This window comes from Solenopsis invicta, chromosome 8 (assembly GCF_016802725.1).
Source record: "Solenopsis invicta isolate M01_SB chromosome 8, UNIL_Sinv_3.0, whole genome shotgun sequence".
Taxonomy (NCBI): domain Eukaryota; kingdom Metazoa; phylum Arthropoda; class Insecta; order Hymenoptera; family Formicidae; genus Solenopsis; species Solenopsis invicta.
This window is the reverse complement of record NC_052671.1, coordinates 7,159,144-7,177,168: the sequence shown is the minus strand read 5'-3', so window position 1 is coordinate 7,177,168 and position 18,025 is coordinate 7,159,144. Positions and strand designations below refer to the sequence as shown.

General features: G+C 36.0%; 1 protein-coding gene and 1 long non-coding RNA gene across 4 annotated transcripts in view; one reads left to right on the top strand and one right to left on the bottom strand.

The window, feature by feature from the left end:
* The window catches only part of LOC105197165, a 60,863-nt gene that overhangs the window by 15,632 nt on the left and 27,206 nt on the right, over positions 1 to 18,025 (bottom strand). The window lies entirely within an intron of this gene.
* LOC105197173 overlaps positions 1 to 18,025 on the top strand; it is a 173,800-nt gene that overhangs the window by 131,394 nt on the left and 24,381 nt on the right. The window contains exon 1 of one of the 3 annotated variants that reach the window (XM_039452902.1): positions 3,371 to 3,521. The exons of 1 other annotated variant lie outside the window; for it this stretch is intronic. The gene's annotated coding sequence lies outside the window, so the exon portion shown is untranslated. Of the gene's footprint in view, positions 1 to 3,370; positions 3,522 to 17,302; positions 17,486 to 18,025 lie in introns of those variants that run through there. One more of the 3 variants, XM_026136098.2, reaches the window with a different exon arrangement.

Below are 18,025 nucleotides of genomic sequence, written 5' to 3'. Positions count from 1 at the left end.
ATTTAAAATATTTACATGAAAAATTGAGATTTTTTTAATACTATAAAAATCAATTTAATAACGGAATAAATAAACTATGAAAATATGTTATTAAATAAAAATATAATATTATTCCCACAACTTTTATTTGAAGTTTCAATATTAAACAAATTATCCAAATTTTATTTACTTTTCGGGGACTCTATATATCTGATAAAACATCATTAACATCCTTTTCTTTAACTTCCAAAATGTCATCTGTTTTCTATAGTCTAAAAGCTATCAAAAATTTTAAATTTACATGTTTGTGTAGCTCTGAAAAACACAAAATGCCTATACCAACGTTAGCGCTAATAATATATAAAGTTTTCTATACACTTTTATTTGTAATTAAAATTACTATAAAAAGAACATAAAAGTGGCGAACATAAAAACGGTTTTAATTAATTGAGATTGCCGATGTTTTAACAAATATATACGAAATGTGACACGTGTGTATAAAATTGGTACTCGATTTGATTTCAATCCATCCATCCATTATTCCTTTCCAATTATTCAATTTATAGACTTTCAAACGCGACGGGGCTCACATGACGGCGAAAAGTTAAATATCACGTCGAGTGCATCGTAAAAAATTGATATGCCGCGCGCACATCAGTTATACGTGACGGCATCGCGGAGCTCGCAGTGTTTACAGAAGTACGATGACGGGCGGAGGAGGATGACCCTTTCCTTCCTTATTGGCGCTTTGATCACAACGATACGCATCATTTCATATAATTGGACGACCGACGGGGTGCAACAGACCGAACGAGGCGCGACCGTTGAAAAAATACGTTTCGACGGTGCGGTAATAGGTGTTTGCACATGCTCGCGCGCGAAACGCCAATGTGTTAAATTGGATTACCAATAATGAAACGCGAGATCTGAACAAATCCTACGGAAAAGGCTTTACTCTCTTCGTGCCGCTGTCCTTATCAAACGTCAACGCCGTTAACGTTCGCGCGAAGATCGCACTAAAAAGGCGACGAGAGAGCAGGACGGACATTTATTGCTCTTCGCGGAAAAATGTCTGCACGACAGGATACCGATGTGCACGCGGACGATGGACAACATAAAAAACGACGTCAATGAATTAAGCGATAATTTTTTTGGAAATTACGATAAAAAACGTACACCCAAGACGACAGTAATGAAAACATTCAACGCTGCAATGTTATAGATAGATGAAGACGTAACCGTTTTGCTTCATCTGCAGAAATCTCTCTCTCTCTCTCTCTTTCTTGGTAGTAGCTAATTTAAGAGACGATATATTGAATCAAAGTAATACAGAAGGGAACAATAAATGTCATTAATGTTTTATAGAGCCTCTTATAGCTATTCGCCTGCAAACTTCTCGCATCGTATCTCAGCATTCTCGAAGCAAGGCTCGTATTTATAGTTTTTAGTTACACGAATCTCGTATTAAAAAGCGTGTCAAGTGAGATACTCGGAATAAAATTTCATATCTAGAGATACATATGATTTAATTGCCACATTTTGATAAAAGATCAATTTGGAAGTAAATTTTGTTGATAATGAGAAATGGAACTATTAAACAAATTATTCCTGCTTGATCTTATTAAATGTGAACCTGTTAAAATATTGTACAAGTATTATAAAACATTTTGCAAAATTACTTCTGCATTTAGATAATTATTGGAACCTCACATTAGTTTAAAAGCTTTTATTTCAAGCGACATCAAATTTACCAAATTAACTTATTATTAAATAAAGATAATTATGAACAATTAGAATAAAAATAAATTATTTATTGTATAAACATAAATATTAACGTAGTTGAAATATATTATTTAACAATCGAATATTTTTTCATCGTTTCTTTATTTAAAAATATATTTATTTGTTAAAAACACGTTTAAAAAATTTTAATATCGTTTTTCTATATCTACATAATCTTTCAAAATTATATAACATTTTATCTTGAATGTTTATGATCAAATTATATTTAAAAATATTCAAAAAAGGAGAGGATAAAAGAGTACTTAAAGTAATAAATAAATTTTATTTTATTGTTATATAAAAAACTATTTTTTATAAATGTATAAAAGAGTAAAAATCTTATTTCAATTTTTATTAACCATGAAATAAGAATATTAAATTACTATGTGAAGAAATTTAAGTAAAAATTTATATTCTAAAACAATATTAATACTCTACTTTGTCAATCATTTTATTCTTTTCTTTTTCTTATCTTTTTGATTAATTATTAAATCAAACAAATTAAAAAATTAAATCTACTATAATCTAGTTAAAAATTTGCGATATACAAAGTAATCAAATAAAATTTTATTGAGTATAAGAATATACACATGACTCATCGAGATATGTTAGGAATGGATAGATTATGATTGATTAATACAAATATTTAATCTTGAATTAAATAGCAATTTATTGAAAATTTTTATGCACGATTTAACAAAAATGATAAAAGTTTTCACAATATGCAATTGAAAATACTAAAAAGATCTTACATATCTCGATATCTACATTTACATATGTATTATGTATGTATCTAATGTAATTTTTATGAAGATCTATTATTAAAGATAAAGTATAATATAATTTAATAAGTACACCGCGTACATGACATACCTCATTGTTATTCTACCGTTGCTTGATGCCTCCCAAGTCTCCTCTCCATTCTTCTCCGTTGCATTCGTATACAAACACTCGCGAAAACACAGTTAATTACAATTGCGCGTACTAATTGTCAGACTGGAATAATCGTGCGACACGTTGTACGACACTCCCAACATTAATCGTATTTAATATCACAACGAGGGAATAAAAAAAACTGCGAAAATGTCAATATGCTTCATTCTATGATCCAAACGTATATTATTAATAAATATTCGTATATTACTTTGTGCGCTTTATAATCCGAAAATAATAAAGAAATCAGTAGTAAATTCTAAACTCGGCGATGCGTTCGAAACCAAGAGCATCGTTAAAACAATTATTGACCGCAAAATTGACTATGTAAATGTAATAAAACAATAATTTATAGTTCATTATCTACCGTTTCGATCTTTGCGTAAAAAAAAAAAAAACGGGTGCGCGTAAATGAAAAATAAGTGAGGCGAAATGTCCGCTCCGGGCAAATAGTCGATACGTTAATCGCGGGAATTAATTAAACGCGCGCGCGCTGCTGCTGCTGGTAGTTGCTACAATTGTTCGTAGGAAATAATTGAATTCGGTGTCCTCTGCTATTCGACACGATCGCATCTGGATGTGCAACGCGGTGGAACACGGAGCACGGAGCAGCTCGCGCCGCCGTCGCGCCGCTGCCGCCGTCGCCGCCGTCGCCGCCGCCGCCGCCGCCGCCGCCGCCGCTACCTGCCGTCTCAAGTCTCGCCGCTCGAATGACAACACGTCGTCGGTCGGCGGCCTTGCCTAAGCCGTAGCGCTACCAAAACAAACACCAAGGCCGTACGCCAGCCGTCTCGCTTCTACGAAATACTCGTCTACGAAATAACTACGTATGTATATGCGGAGCGTGCTACGCGATATAACACCGAATATTCTACTCTCTGTGCTTGAAATGGATTTCAATAACTGTTATTAAACTGCACATATTGTTGCTTTGTTCCACGGATTCCGCGATAGCATCGTCTAAGACAATGATAAATTCCGTTGGATTGAGAGAGCGATATATTTCATTCGCGACTCGAATCCGAATTAATGAGAGAAATATGATACTAAAAATGATATGATAATTTTCTTGCGGTGCATGAAAATTATCATATCATTTATTGATTTAATGAGATAACGATACGCGCTTATCTGAAATTAATCGTTTCCAGACTCGATATAATAATATAACAGCAATAATGAAGGATGATGGGCAAAATAGATCGATTTCTGACTAAAAAATGTAATAAGTTATATTAGTTACGTAATTTTACATTTTATCAGTTGCAGAATATGATGGTAGCATTTTTTCCACCCAAATCCTAGTGAAAAAGTAACTAAAATTCACCTTAAAAGAATCGAAATAAGTAATTTTGAATAATAATTTGAACAATTTTGTTGCAGTATAATTTTATATAATTTTTTTATTAAAAATCAAGAAAACTTTTGAAAATAATATATATACATATATCAGAAATGCTAAAACTATTTAAAAATCGATATGTACAAAAATTAAAAATAATGAATGATTTTCTTTATTCAAAGAATCTTAAGTCTCACCAGACGTGCGTTCATTGCGCAGTTTTAAAAATGTTAAAATTTCTACGCCGTCATTAGAGATGCTCTACTTACTGTTGAGTTTTTCAACCTTCCTTTGATGCTCTATTATATTATTTTTTTGTATTATGTTGTATAATAGAGCATTTTATAAAATTTATTTGTCGTCATCAGAATTTGAAGAAGCCTCGATATAAAATATATTATTTAAATGTTCCCCAGAAACAGATATTGAATTCAAATATTGAGCAAGAAACCAGATAACCCTATGGCTATCATGTTTTATATGAGCAACAATGCAATACACGAATGCCAATTTTACAATTTCATGAATGAACTGCTATAACTGAACGACCAGGATTTTAATAAAAGAATACTAATAGAATCTAAATTTATGTGATATTTTCTTAAATCAGACTAAACAGTCTCTCGAATAACTTTGAATTATATTAGCTTTAAACTATAAATAATTAAATAACTGAAACAAAATTGTCCAAATTACTATTAAAAGTGATTTATTTTGACTCCTTTGAGGTAAATTTTGGTCACTTTCTCACGAGCATTGGTGGATAAAAGTGCTATCGTATTCTCAGCAATCTAAAAAACGTGAAGTTACGTATATAATGTTACACTTTTTAAAGCAGAAATCAACTTATTTTATCCATTATCTTTTATTATTCATTTGAGAAATACAGTTTATTTTCATTTTGATCGAAAAAACTACGTTATTATTATTAGTCTTTGTTGTATTGTCTTACGAGTTTCAAAAGCAGAGCATTATGTACGTTTTCAATAAATTAAAAAAAGAGGATAGAATTATAATTCTTATTAAAGAATTTTAATTTAATAAAATATAATATGAAAAAAGAATTAAAAATAATTCGCATGTAAAAGTTACAATATTGTAACAATTGTTATAGTATATAATTTATATTGACTAATATAAAACAAATTCTGCCATTAAAATTATGATATTAGTAACAGTATATTTTTATTTTAAAACTCTCAATTGAACAGAATTTGTTATAAGATAATACTGGACACAAAAGAAGATGCGCCATAACGACTTGCAATCAATTATCAAAGTTAAAATAAAGGAAGCAAAATGTTTGGCATATATTATTTTATATTATGTTCAAAATTTTCATTACAGTAATAAAATAGTTGACGTACAATCTTGATGTTCATTTTGATAACGTCAAAAATATATATAACAAGAACGCCATTTTGTTATTCATGTGATGAGATTCGAGACAGCTAGCGGCGCATGCTGTTTTGTGTGTTTCATGATATTATCTATTACCCTAAACGTATTTTGTACCAACTATTAGCGCGCGCAATTAATTAATTACCGAGATAATAATTTATATAACAATACTTATCAAATGTATACCTTGCGTGTTGTGGATTAAATTTCTCATTAATTCGCTCATTGCTTTCGATTTAAGAATGCAAAATAATATACAAATATATATCAATTGTTTATTAACACTCTGTACACAAGTTGTTTTTCGACATCTATATATACATAACACTTCTGAATTAATTTTTATTACTTTCATAAATATAACAAATTTTTCAATGACTTTTCAATGTTTCAAATCTTATATATACTTTAACATCTCTAGAACGTATTTGTATAGTTATTAAAAAAAATTGTATATAAATGTTATAACTAATTAACGTAAATCCTTAATCTTTTAAAGAAAAGAAATTTGGGTAGAATAAAAACATGAAATCGTGTATACAGAGCATTAATAATACGCACTGGATCATAAAGTTACTTTCTAGTGTTAATCTTTGATTGCAATATTAATACCAGGAATGTAGTACAAAGTGCCGTACGATTATTCCGTTCCAGCAATTAGTACGCGAAATCGTAATTAATCGTGTTTTCACGAGTGCATGTAAGTCTAATGAGGGCGTCTAATTGTAAGAGAAGAAGAAAGGATCTGAGAGGACCTGAGAGGCATTAGACGAAGGAGGAGTAACCGCAAAGTCAGTAAATTATTATATTCTAATTATTATATTTATTATATTTTATTTCATTTATTTTTCATATATTTTTATCTCAATATAACGTTTCACAGAAATCTATTACTTAGAAAGAAAAAAATTTATGACAAATTAGTATAAATATTTAATCTTAAAATTGGAATAATTGTCATTTTGTAGAAATTGTATTTTATATTAGAAATTGCCAAAAGCAAAATTTTCAGGATATGCGATTGAGAGCTATACAAAGAAATAACATAATAAAGGGGTATTAATAATTTTATTTGATTACAACTTTTGTATCGCGAACTTTTAACTAGATTATAATGCATATGGATTCAACGTTTGAACTTACGGCTAGCTGATTGTGAGTAATTAGTCAGAAATGAAGAGAAATAGAAGAATATAAAATGAAATCCACGAGTAGTTACTATTGACATTCTTTTACAATATAAAATTTATAAACACTTAAATACTTGTATAGCATTTTTATCTCCTAAATAATGAAAATTGCAATGAAAATATTCATTCTTATATGTACGTTTATGTAAAATAAAAATATAACACACAAAAAGTAGCAAGAGAAAAATTGTTAATATAATTGTATTACTTTATTTTCTCTTTATTTTCAGTATTAGTATAAGATTTGATCTATGTTTAGTTTTCTATATTTTTTCCAAGATTAAATATTACATAAGCCGATATGCACAAGAGAATTCAAAGATTTCTTTTCTAATATGCATCTCACGAACAAAAATACAGAAATTGAAACACACTAGACAAAAAATATTTTGTTGTTGTATAAAGTATTTATATATTTTTTAATTAATTTATTTAATGAAAAAAGTACACTATTAACAATTGATTTTTTATAAATAAGTTAGTCTTATTCTATTTTTTTATAATCTATCCATTTTCTATTGATAATTTTATTTTATAACAATCAATACAAAAATATTTTAATAACGCAATATTTTATTGCGTAATAATATTGCGGAATGTTTCATAACACTGTCGTACATTATTTTAGCATTAAATTTCACGAGAGTTCTGTTTTTCACAGTCAGGAATGTATTCAATTAGTTAAATACATTCTCGGTTAGAGTTAATTGCCTATTTGTGAATATCGAACTAATTCTCAGAATTCTCAGGATTATTGAATAATATCATGTCTCAAAACTGAGCGGAGTTTTTCAGCAGAAACATAAATTATTTTATTACATAATTTCTATGGATTCAATTTTTAATACTGTTTCTCTTAAACAATAAAATGTATATGACACCAAATGCTCCATTTATATTATATATATAAATTAAAATTATTTTACAGTTGGATTATCATCCAAATTACTATAAAAATTTTATCACTTTTAAATCATTATTATAATATATTAACTGATATTGAGTATAAGTAAATCCTAAGTCATAATCACAAAAAAATAAATTTTATAAAAATTATTTTTATATTTGCTAGTTAAAATTGATTGTTAGTTATTTAAATTGTAATACTATGGCTAAAAGAATACGTAATTTACTTTAGTTGATTGCAACTAGTTTTAACTAGTGTTAACAAAATTGCATCAGAGCAGCTTTACAGCACTGAGAAATTCACTAAAATCTGAAAAGTTTCCTGATATTCTGACTTCAATCTCCGTTAGTACATTATCGCGCTCGTTTAGTAAACAGAGAAGGCGAGGATTTTCGTGCCTTGTTAAATCTGTTTGAACCTTTATTAAATCCGTTTATTTGAACTACACTTTCTCGCATTAAAATTAAAAATGAAGCAAATGTTCTTTAGAGCAAGAAAAGAAGAAGGAAAACACAAAGAAAGGCGTAACTGAAACGAAAGGACCTATTGCGACGCGAGATGCATCGCGAGAACAAGCGTTGGCGAAACGGGGGCGGCTGAGGGCGTGAAAAAGGGGGCGGGAGGGGAGGGGGGACGGTAGAGAAGCGAAGGGAAACGAGAACGAGAAAAAAGCATCGCCGGAACGTCTAGGGTAACCGTCAGAAGCGCCGGGAGTTATCGTCTGGCGATAAAAGTCGATGGCGATAATAACAGCGATATACTCCTTCTCTCTACGGCTTTCTTTAACCCCGCTACTACCGCGCCCCGTCCTTGTCCGCGATCGTTCGCTTTTTTTCCCTCTCTGTACCACACACGCATACACTATTTTTCTCTTTCTCTCTCCCTTTCTCTCTTTCGCTGCCCGTTGCCCTCCCCTCCTCGTTCCCCCTCCCGCCCCCCACCCCCTCCCGTTCCGTCGCCCGGAGCGGGCTGATGCACTGGTCTGGCCCGCGTCCGCCCGTCTGGCTGTCAACGGGTCGTTGAACCCCCCCTCCTCGCCGCCTCTTATCCCGCTGTTGACCGGTGTCTTCAAAGCCCCGAGACTTATCGTCGTTTGAATGCAACGCCGTGGCCCGTCACGGTTACACGCAGACAGAACTCTCTTCGGACTCCCCCCTCTCTCTCTCTCTCTCTCTTTCTCTCTCCCTCCGTCTCTCTTGACCTCGATCGTACCCCTCCTATCCCTACGTTCATCGAACGCACACTCGCGCGCGAATTTCAGCGACGGGTGCCGATTCCCGAGGGACGCGCGATACCGATGAGGCTGCAACCGCCGCCGCCGCCGCCGCCGCCGCCTCCACCACCGCCGTCGCGGCGATTCGATTGCTGTTGGCCGAGTACGAATGCACGGACCGACGCGCACGTAAATGTGCGGGTGTATGGCATCATACGTGTTCATGCGCTATGTGCACGCTATGTGTCTGTGCGTGATTGGATGCGTGGCAATTGTCAATGAAATTGTCCGCAGTTACGCCGGCGGAACGAGGGTCGTGTTCATCGGTTGACGATTGATCGTCGTGAACAACGGGTGGCGGGGGATCGAGCGAACTGTTCCACAGGTATTCAAGGTGGAAGGTCGGGCATGATGAGGAAGGGAAGGGGGTAGACACGCGATTTTCTTCAAGAAAGAAGACGAGATCTGGGCAGGGCATGATACATGCAACCCCAAATCTTCCCCCTTTAATGATGTCGAAAAACAATTGACTAGTCCGTATGCTCTTCTCTTTCAATGAGTTTTATACTCGAGTGCGTTTTTGCTGTCATTTAAGAAGAACATGCGATTTTCTTTACGAAATACGCGCGTGATTGATCTCTCCTTTCCACGTTAAATTGAGGAAAACCATAATAATTGTCATAATCGGCATGTTAAAAATCTAAAGAGATGACAAAAAATAGTCGGCGTTGTAAATGTTTTTTTCTTGAATGTTTTTTTCACATGTATTAATTCAAAAATAATTTCTATACAAACGTTTCGATTATACTCGCAATTATTTTCAATGCACAGAATGTTATAAAGTGCTGATGTACAATTCATGTGCGTTATGCTACAGTCATTGAAACAGAGCATTAGCTTATATTCTCATGCAATAAAATTGCGTTGTCCAATACAGTTTCAAAATTGAATGATGTTCAGCAATTGTGTGTATCTTAAAATGTGATTCAATGTTAAATCAAGTAACACTTCAAATAATAAATGTGTGTCGATAAGTTAAAAGCTGCTGCAAATGTACCACGTCACAATAAATTAAATTGTTTCAATAAATTAAGACGACGAACAAATAGAATAGTCGAAAGTCAATAGAAATTAATCAATAAATTAAAGATGGTTAAATGTACATATAAGAGACAGAGTCAGAATAAAACATGAGAAAACAAAATAAGATCATACGTTAATTTGTCATTAGATACGAGTCGCTCAAAGGTATTGCTAAATTTATTGTGAATATTTGTATTTTATTAAAATCATAAGCTCTCTTGACCCAAAAACTATTATTGTTAAAATTCATTGGGGATATTCAAAATTTGTGCACATATCGGAGCATATATGGAATTTCTATGAGATCTGATAAATGTTGAATTCGTGAGTTAAGACATTGATGTTCTTACGTGTAGAGCAATTCTCAAGAGAGAGAGAGAGAGAGAGAGAGAGAGATAAGAAAAAAGTTGTCGAGTTTATAAAGTAGGCTGCCAGAACAGTGCTTATTCCGATCTCTCGAGTTATCAAGGCCAACTTAAACATTTCATACATCCCCTAGTTCATGAATGAAGAAGCCAACTCGATACTCTCGCGACAGACATATTACACGAGAGAAAGACTTGAGACGACGAGGAGGAAATAAGCCCGCGTCGAACAGAACTCACGAGCGAGTCAAACGAGAGGAGCCGACTATCAAAGGAATGAATTTCAAATTAACGGGCGCTTTCGCATTTAAATGTCAGACATCTATTTCGCCGTCCGAGAGGACGCCTTTCTCGACAGAGAGGGATTCGCGAGTGGTACGATCGCGGAACGACGGACGGACGGCGGCGCACAATGCATCCCCCATTAAAACAATTTGAAAGACGGCGCACTCAGTCGCGTCTCGTCTACGCGAAATAAATTCAAAGAAGCGGAGAAAGAGGGAGGGAGGGCGAGGGAGAGGGGAAAATACTAGGTGGCCCCCGTGTGCCCTCCAGCCCTCCCCGTCCACGCAAAAAAGACGAACCGGAGAACTGGAGAACCGGATAAGAACGAGGAGAAAGCGAAGGAAGGTGTCTACTAGAAATGGTAATAATAAAATCTAGAAGGGTTGGCACGCCGACGAGACGAGTACGACTACGACTACGACTACGACTACGACAACGACGACGACGACGACGAAGACGACGACGACAACGACGACGACGACGAAGGAGCTGCGGACCGACGCGATCGGTGCAGCGCGAGGGATGGTGCGACGGGTGGAGCAGTCTGTGGGGGGTTGGTAGACGGAGGCGCGAGGACAGAGTATTTTAACTTTTTAAGGGGGTGCGCGGCGGCAGTGCAGAGTAGGAGCCGGAGAGAGCGGTTCACTCGAACGGTTTGGTTGGCCTGTCTGCCGGGGGTGGATCGGGGGAGAAGCCAGGGGGTTAGTCTAGACGGGAGGACCCCCGACTTCCACCCTCTCTCCGGCAGCGGAGCAACGCCGTCTGCACCAACATCGCCGCCACCATCGCCGCCGCCGCCGCCGCCGCCGCCGCTACACCACCACTCAGACTGCGAGCAGACAGATTGCGAGTACAGTGTCGTAGCGAGAGGCAGCCTCGCCGACGACGTTGCCCTTGGCCAAATAAATTTTCGCCGCAGGCCTACCCGACAGATAAAAAACAAGGGCTCCCGTTACTCATGCAATGCACGTGTCGTCATACACGCAATTAACCTTGCGCGTTTAACATGCTGAGCGTTAGCAGATACGTGATTTACGTAGAAGCGAGAAAGGTCAGACAGAATGATTTGTTACGATTTAATAATGCACAATCCTGATCGGTCTTCGTACAACTGCAGTTATTGAATTTAAAATTTAAAATTTAATCTATTCGATTTGCTGGCTTCTTGTTTTTTTTTTTTGTTTTTTCTTAAACCCTGGGCACAATAAAAATTAGGAATAGAAATTAAAATTTTAGAATCAGTTTCCTCAACAAACACTACCGATAAATAATAAATTATGTTGCACGGCACATTTATATCTCACGTTCTGTTCGTATCCTTTGTGCGTTATGTTTAATATTCATTAAGAAAATTGATTCTAAAATTTCAATTCTTCGCAGGGTCTTAACTTCTTGAAAATATAAAATTCGCACGATGCTGCGAACGTAAGGGTAACACGACTGCGTGTACGCGTGCATACATGGCGTCGGGCGATGCACCCTCCGTACATGCGGTACATATGCATGCATCCACCGTATCATTACGGCGCGGGATAATAAGCGAAAGATATAGAGAGAATAATATTATACATGTAAAAACGGTAGATCAACGACCGCAGCACGTTTAAAGCACAGAGAAAGAGAGAGAGAGAGAGAAAGATCCATTATTTTAGCACACATTATTCCGTAGAGCATTATCCAAATCGTATTTCATATTTTGGCATTCGTAATCAATATTTGAAAAATGATATTCACACGTTTGGAACATATGCGCGCACGTAGCGCTGCCATAAATTAATTCGCGAAGAGCATTTCCACGTCTGTGCGCATGGACCATACATTTCATTTGCATAGAAGCCTTCTATCCGTGGGACTGTTAATTCAGCAACGTTGCTGATGCACCGAGATTTTTTGTCGCCGAGGCGACGCGCCAGCCAATACAGCGTAAATCTCCAAAGTCTCGTCTGCCGTAAATTCACCCGGAAGGTACAAATTGAAACGTCAGGACGCGCGACGTAGCCGCGCGACACCCTCTCGCGCGAAATCAAAAGCGGAATCCGGGGCCAAGTCCGTCGAAGACAGGGTAGAGACGTATTGAAATGCCGGGCACGTAAAGGGTGCAGCTTTGATCTCGCGAGTGACCGTACAGCGCCTCGTGTATCGAAATTTTCCAGGCGGGAGCCGTTCGGAGAATTGCACAGATGGAATATAGAACGGGGGCGAGGGGATGCGACGGGACCGAAGGAGACGCGAACTCTCGGGGATGGACGACGCGGAACGACGCGTGGAATGTAATTGTTGGGCCGTCGAAGTATGCGCGCGGAGGCACCGACAAAGACATTTTTGTCGCGATCTCCCCTCGTTCGTTCGCGTGTCTCTCGCCGAGATGTAAACCACCGACGGTAGTGTTCTCGATCGGAGATTTATATCCGCGCCGGTACATGCAAAGCGCTTAACGTCGACATTTTTTTCATTATTTATTCCAATATTAGCAGCAATAACGCTGCTAATATTGGAATAAATATCTAATAAATAGCTAATGTATATAAAATATTGAAAAAAGTTTTTTGCGTTTAAGTAAATTTATTTATTTTAATATAATTTTTTTCCTTTATTTAAACAAATATTGACCAGTACAAAATGATTTATTTTTAAATTTGGAAAATATTTTTTAAATTAAGTAATTGATGTTAAAATAAATGTATTCACTTAAGCTTACAGTTTTTTTTCAGTGTATTTGTTATACACAATATTTATTAAACCAAAGATTGAATCAAACAATGAATTTCCTCCCGATATTATAATTGTTTAAATCTCAAATTAAAACTTTACTTGGCATTAAATAAAGAGTCAAGTTTTATTAATACTCCTAAAAATTTAATTTTAAAAAATTAAAAAAAAAATTAAAAAGCACAAGTAATAATAAATATAATAAAGAGAGTAATAAATTATTTTACGATTTCCTTCAACTCTCGTGCAGCCCTTTAGTATATTTGAAAGGCCTCTTCTCTTCATTTTCTTCTTATATCTATGCTGATATGTCAACGTATCAATTCGCCGAAATATTTGTAATAATTGATTATTTGCTAATATACGTTATCGAGCATTATTTTTATTTTTATTAATAGATATTTTAATTTTTTTACAATAAAACAAACTTGTACGAAGTCATCGCTCAACTGCTATTTTTTCCATGTTCAAGACCTATCTCTTTCTTAACAGGTCTTTGAACTTTCGCAAATCTCCATCATATCACAATTTTCAAGGTTTTTATTCTCACGTTAAATCTTCTAATGTGATCCGCGTGTCGCACATTCTTATTTCTAAATTATTTTATAAAAAAAACTTTTTTTCGTCTTTAATTGTATATTGTACATGCAATTTGATTCCATTTAATATACTTAATGCTTCATTAATGTTAATTTTTTGCGACAGCAACATGTTGAGGAAAGACAAGTGAGTCTGAAACGTATATGTTTAAAAAAATTGCGATCTCACAATGTTAAACTGATCTTTTATTTCTAATTTGTAACTTGCACGTTTATTGACCTTTACTTATTTGTTGCTTATATTAATCGAGTTTTGATATTAGTGCTTAATTAATTTATATTTTATAAAAAAAACTTTTGTTCTTAAAAAATTCCCATATTTATTAATATATTTATCTTACTTTTCTTGTTTTTGTTCACATTTTTGTCCACATCTTTAAATATGTAACATTACTTGATGAAGGATCGACAAATATCCTCGCATGTGTGCATCAAAACAAATAGTAATTCAATTCGCGCAATTAGGCGTTCAATATCGCGCTTAATTACGCACAATGACGTTTACGCAGGCGATTTTGAACAATCACTTATAATTGTGGTTAATCGTCAAACAGCAGAAATCACGTAGCACGGTTGGATTACCACTAGAGTGAATATATCAATCGATAATGGCGAATAATTAGTAGGAATGACATAGGTACAAGGGTTAACGCTCAAGCAAGGCGCGTCGTATTATCTCTTACGCTCCAGATGCGTTGATCCAGCCTGCATTCCCGACGCGTACGTCGATATAGTTTCAATACGCGGCGAATGTCAGACGTGCGTACGATAGTAAGCTCGAGCTTGAGTGGGTCTCACGCTCAGACTAAACAGTGCAGCATCTGCTCACGCGGCCTTCTTTTTCTACCGGTTTTTCGTGCGGTTATTATTAAGGCCAAGGCGGCTCGGGACTATTTTCTATTATGACTGCAATCGAAGCACAATAATATCCTGCAGCTGCAAGAAAAGAGTGACGTGAAATACGTGAAACACGCGCGTCACGCGTCGCTTCGCGCACGGGGAACACGGAATGCACACAAGCCGTGGCTTGTGAGCTCATCGACGAAAGACACTTCGCGGCTCCGCGCGAAAAATATCGTGCGAGAATTGAAAAAGTCGCGCGTTTAAAAAAGGAAAAAAAAAATAAACGATACACGAAGGTAAAACATAGACAGCCGTAAATCGTGAACTCAGCTCGATATCACGAGGAATAAGATAAAAAAGATTACGAATAAAGATACCGTTTGCAAAAAAAGGGGGGGAGGGGGAGGGCGATTTCGTACGGACCACCCAGACGAGGCGGAATTATGCGAAGGATCCAACGTATTTTCAGAAACACGAGGCTGTTTTGGTTTCTCGCTGAATGATACCGCCGGGAAGTTTGGAATCAACCGAGAGAGGTTTTCGCGTCACGACTATAACACCGAAGACGCCGTTAGGACGTATCGTCGCGTTGCTTACATGCCTACATGGCAAGCTAAGAATGGAAACTATTTTAAAAACGTGCTTCTCGGTCGGCGACTAAATTTAATTGCAAAACGAAGACGCGCTTCTCCCGTGCCTCCTTCGTACGCTCTTCTCTCGCCTCTCGCAATCCACATCTTCCTCTCGCCAAGTCAACTCCCGCTTCTGCAGGGTCATCAGATTCAATTGCTTCGATTCCGCCAATCATAAGCGAGTCAATTTTGTTACAAACGATTTTAATGTACTTATTTATGTATAACATTTATCGAGTTATCTTTTCGCAATTCCCACGTTTTTAGATTTTCTAAATATACGCACAAGAATAGCGCGTGTTCCATGGAAACATAATTAAAATCTTCATAAAAATATTAATACCCGGTGATCGATAATTCTTAAATATTATAAAATTTTGATCATTTTATAAAAATGTTAATACCCGTGATCGATAATTCTCAAATATTATCAAATTTACATCATTTTTTATAAAATTGATTAAAGTTAACCTCGTTCATCCATCTCCGGTGAATTTGCGCTCCGGAATGAAATAGAAACTAAATAATTAAAGCGTATATCTACCCGGCACGATCGTAAAACGCACACCTCGATCGCTCAATCTCTTTCGTCTCTCCGATAGGGGACATCCGTTCCTTTTACCGATATTCTATATAACAGTTTAAGCCTGCCTGCGTACGCGCGCAATCTTCTCTATTTTCTGCGATCGCGACCACAAAGAATGTCCTCAATCTTTCGAAAGGGCGATAACGCGTTTCTCTACCCTTTATTCTCCTATCTTCTCTCTTACATCCCCCGTCCACCATTTTCATCTCCTGATCATACGCGTGCCTGTTTCGAGCGAATCACCTTAGGTAAATTTCTCCGGCGATATCGTCGCCGCGCCGCGCCGCGCCGCGCCGGTCGCAATAGAGACGCCCTGTATTCGGCGAGATCGAATGCAAATCGAATCGCTCGCGTTCATTGGTTGTTCATTGGTGGCCCGAGCGACAACCCCGAGGTGACACGATTCGACTACGGCCGCATTTCGAATCCAATTTTCCCCGAACGCGTATTTTTCTGTGAATGACACGGCAGGGCGACTGACAAAAAACCGGGCGCGAAATAATGTTGCATACGAGAGCAGCCGGCTACGTATTTAATTCTTTATTCAGCAACGTCGCCCCCAAGCTTATTCGGTGTATCAAATTTGTCTTATCACCTTTATTATTATATACGTTATTTTTAAAATCTTGAGAAACGTCGCTATTAAATTGCATAAAAGGCGTGGTTGAAGTATAAACGATCAGTTCTCTTTTTTTCAAAAATATTGTTGGAACAAGAGATTTTATTTTGTAACTATTAAACACAACGTTATGTTAAATTCTTCAAAAAACGAAAAATTGTGCAAATAATATAAGGTAAAGTTCTGAGAATAATAATTAAATGTGATAAAAGCTTTTCCGAGCCGACGCCGTTGACTGTGCGTGAGTTATTATATATTTCATTTTTACTATTATAATATGAATAAATTTCTCAAAAAGCACATGTGTTTCGGGACTTAGTTCAAGTCCTCTTCAATGCATTACGCTCGCCAAGTGATCGAATCATTTTGAATCCATTCTTGCCGAGTGTATCTCAATTGCTAAAGTGTCATCGTGTTACATTTTGTAAAATTTTGTAAAAGTTGAGCAAATAGACAGAAGACAAGCCTAACTCAAAAGTAGACAACACTTATTAACAGCGTTTAAAAAAAGTTAAAGTCTAATTTCATCGTGCTGAAATCAGGCAAATGATTCGTTTCGAATACCATCAATTTGTTTACGAACATTCATTAGCTGCAATTTATGCATCGACACGTACAGTCTTTTTTTCTATATACATTTTCCAACGGTATTCGAATCAATTAATGTCGTACGCGTCTCGATGGCACGTATCAGATATCCCGCTAGGAAAGTTGGTCGCGCGTTTGCTCGGCCTTAAAACAAGGAGCGCAGGAGCGAGGATGCCTTAAGGGGCCAGCCAATCGAGCTTTACGAGCGCAGACTGCGATCGTCATAAACACATGCAACTACCGCTTGTCACGTATTCGATTGTTATAGCTCTCGTTGACGGCTGAAGAAGCCAAACGAGGCATTGAATCTGGATCGAGCTTTATTTGCCCGTCTGGCGCGCGGATACGTGTGTGCGTGGTGTGTACGTGAAAAAATACACGCCAGACAGGGTGACCAATGTCTCGAGACAACATTAAGAAGACTGTCTGGTAAGCAAAGAGGTGTCAAGAGATATCGACTGTTCTTTACAGATATGCGTATATTAGGTTTTACGGTAGGTCGTGATAAAAATGCTGGAATTTTCTGATGATATCCTGTCATAACATAGATGTAAAACTGGACGTATCAAAGATGAAAGATGTCTAAAATAAGAAAAAATACCTTACTTCGATCGAAGGAACGAGGTCAATATGTTACTAATGACTTTTTAAATTAACAAAGTTAAAAATTCAAATTACGAGATAAAAATAAAAATCTAAAATAAATAAGGATTCGAGAAAGTACTATTTTCTGCGACGCAAGAAAAATATAACTTTGCTGCTCTAAATTAATAATGAAATTTAGTAATTATATGCTGTAGTATCTTTTGAAATTTTTAACGTGGATTAATTTTTAAATATAAATATCGCCACAGAGATGAAAATCCTCTTTTGAAATTATGTTTTTAAGGATATACGGATATCTCAAAACATTACCAAAAGTATACAAATTTCATAGAATATTCTAGTATTACGTTTAAGTATCTGTAT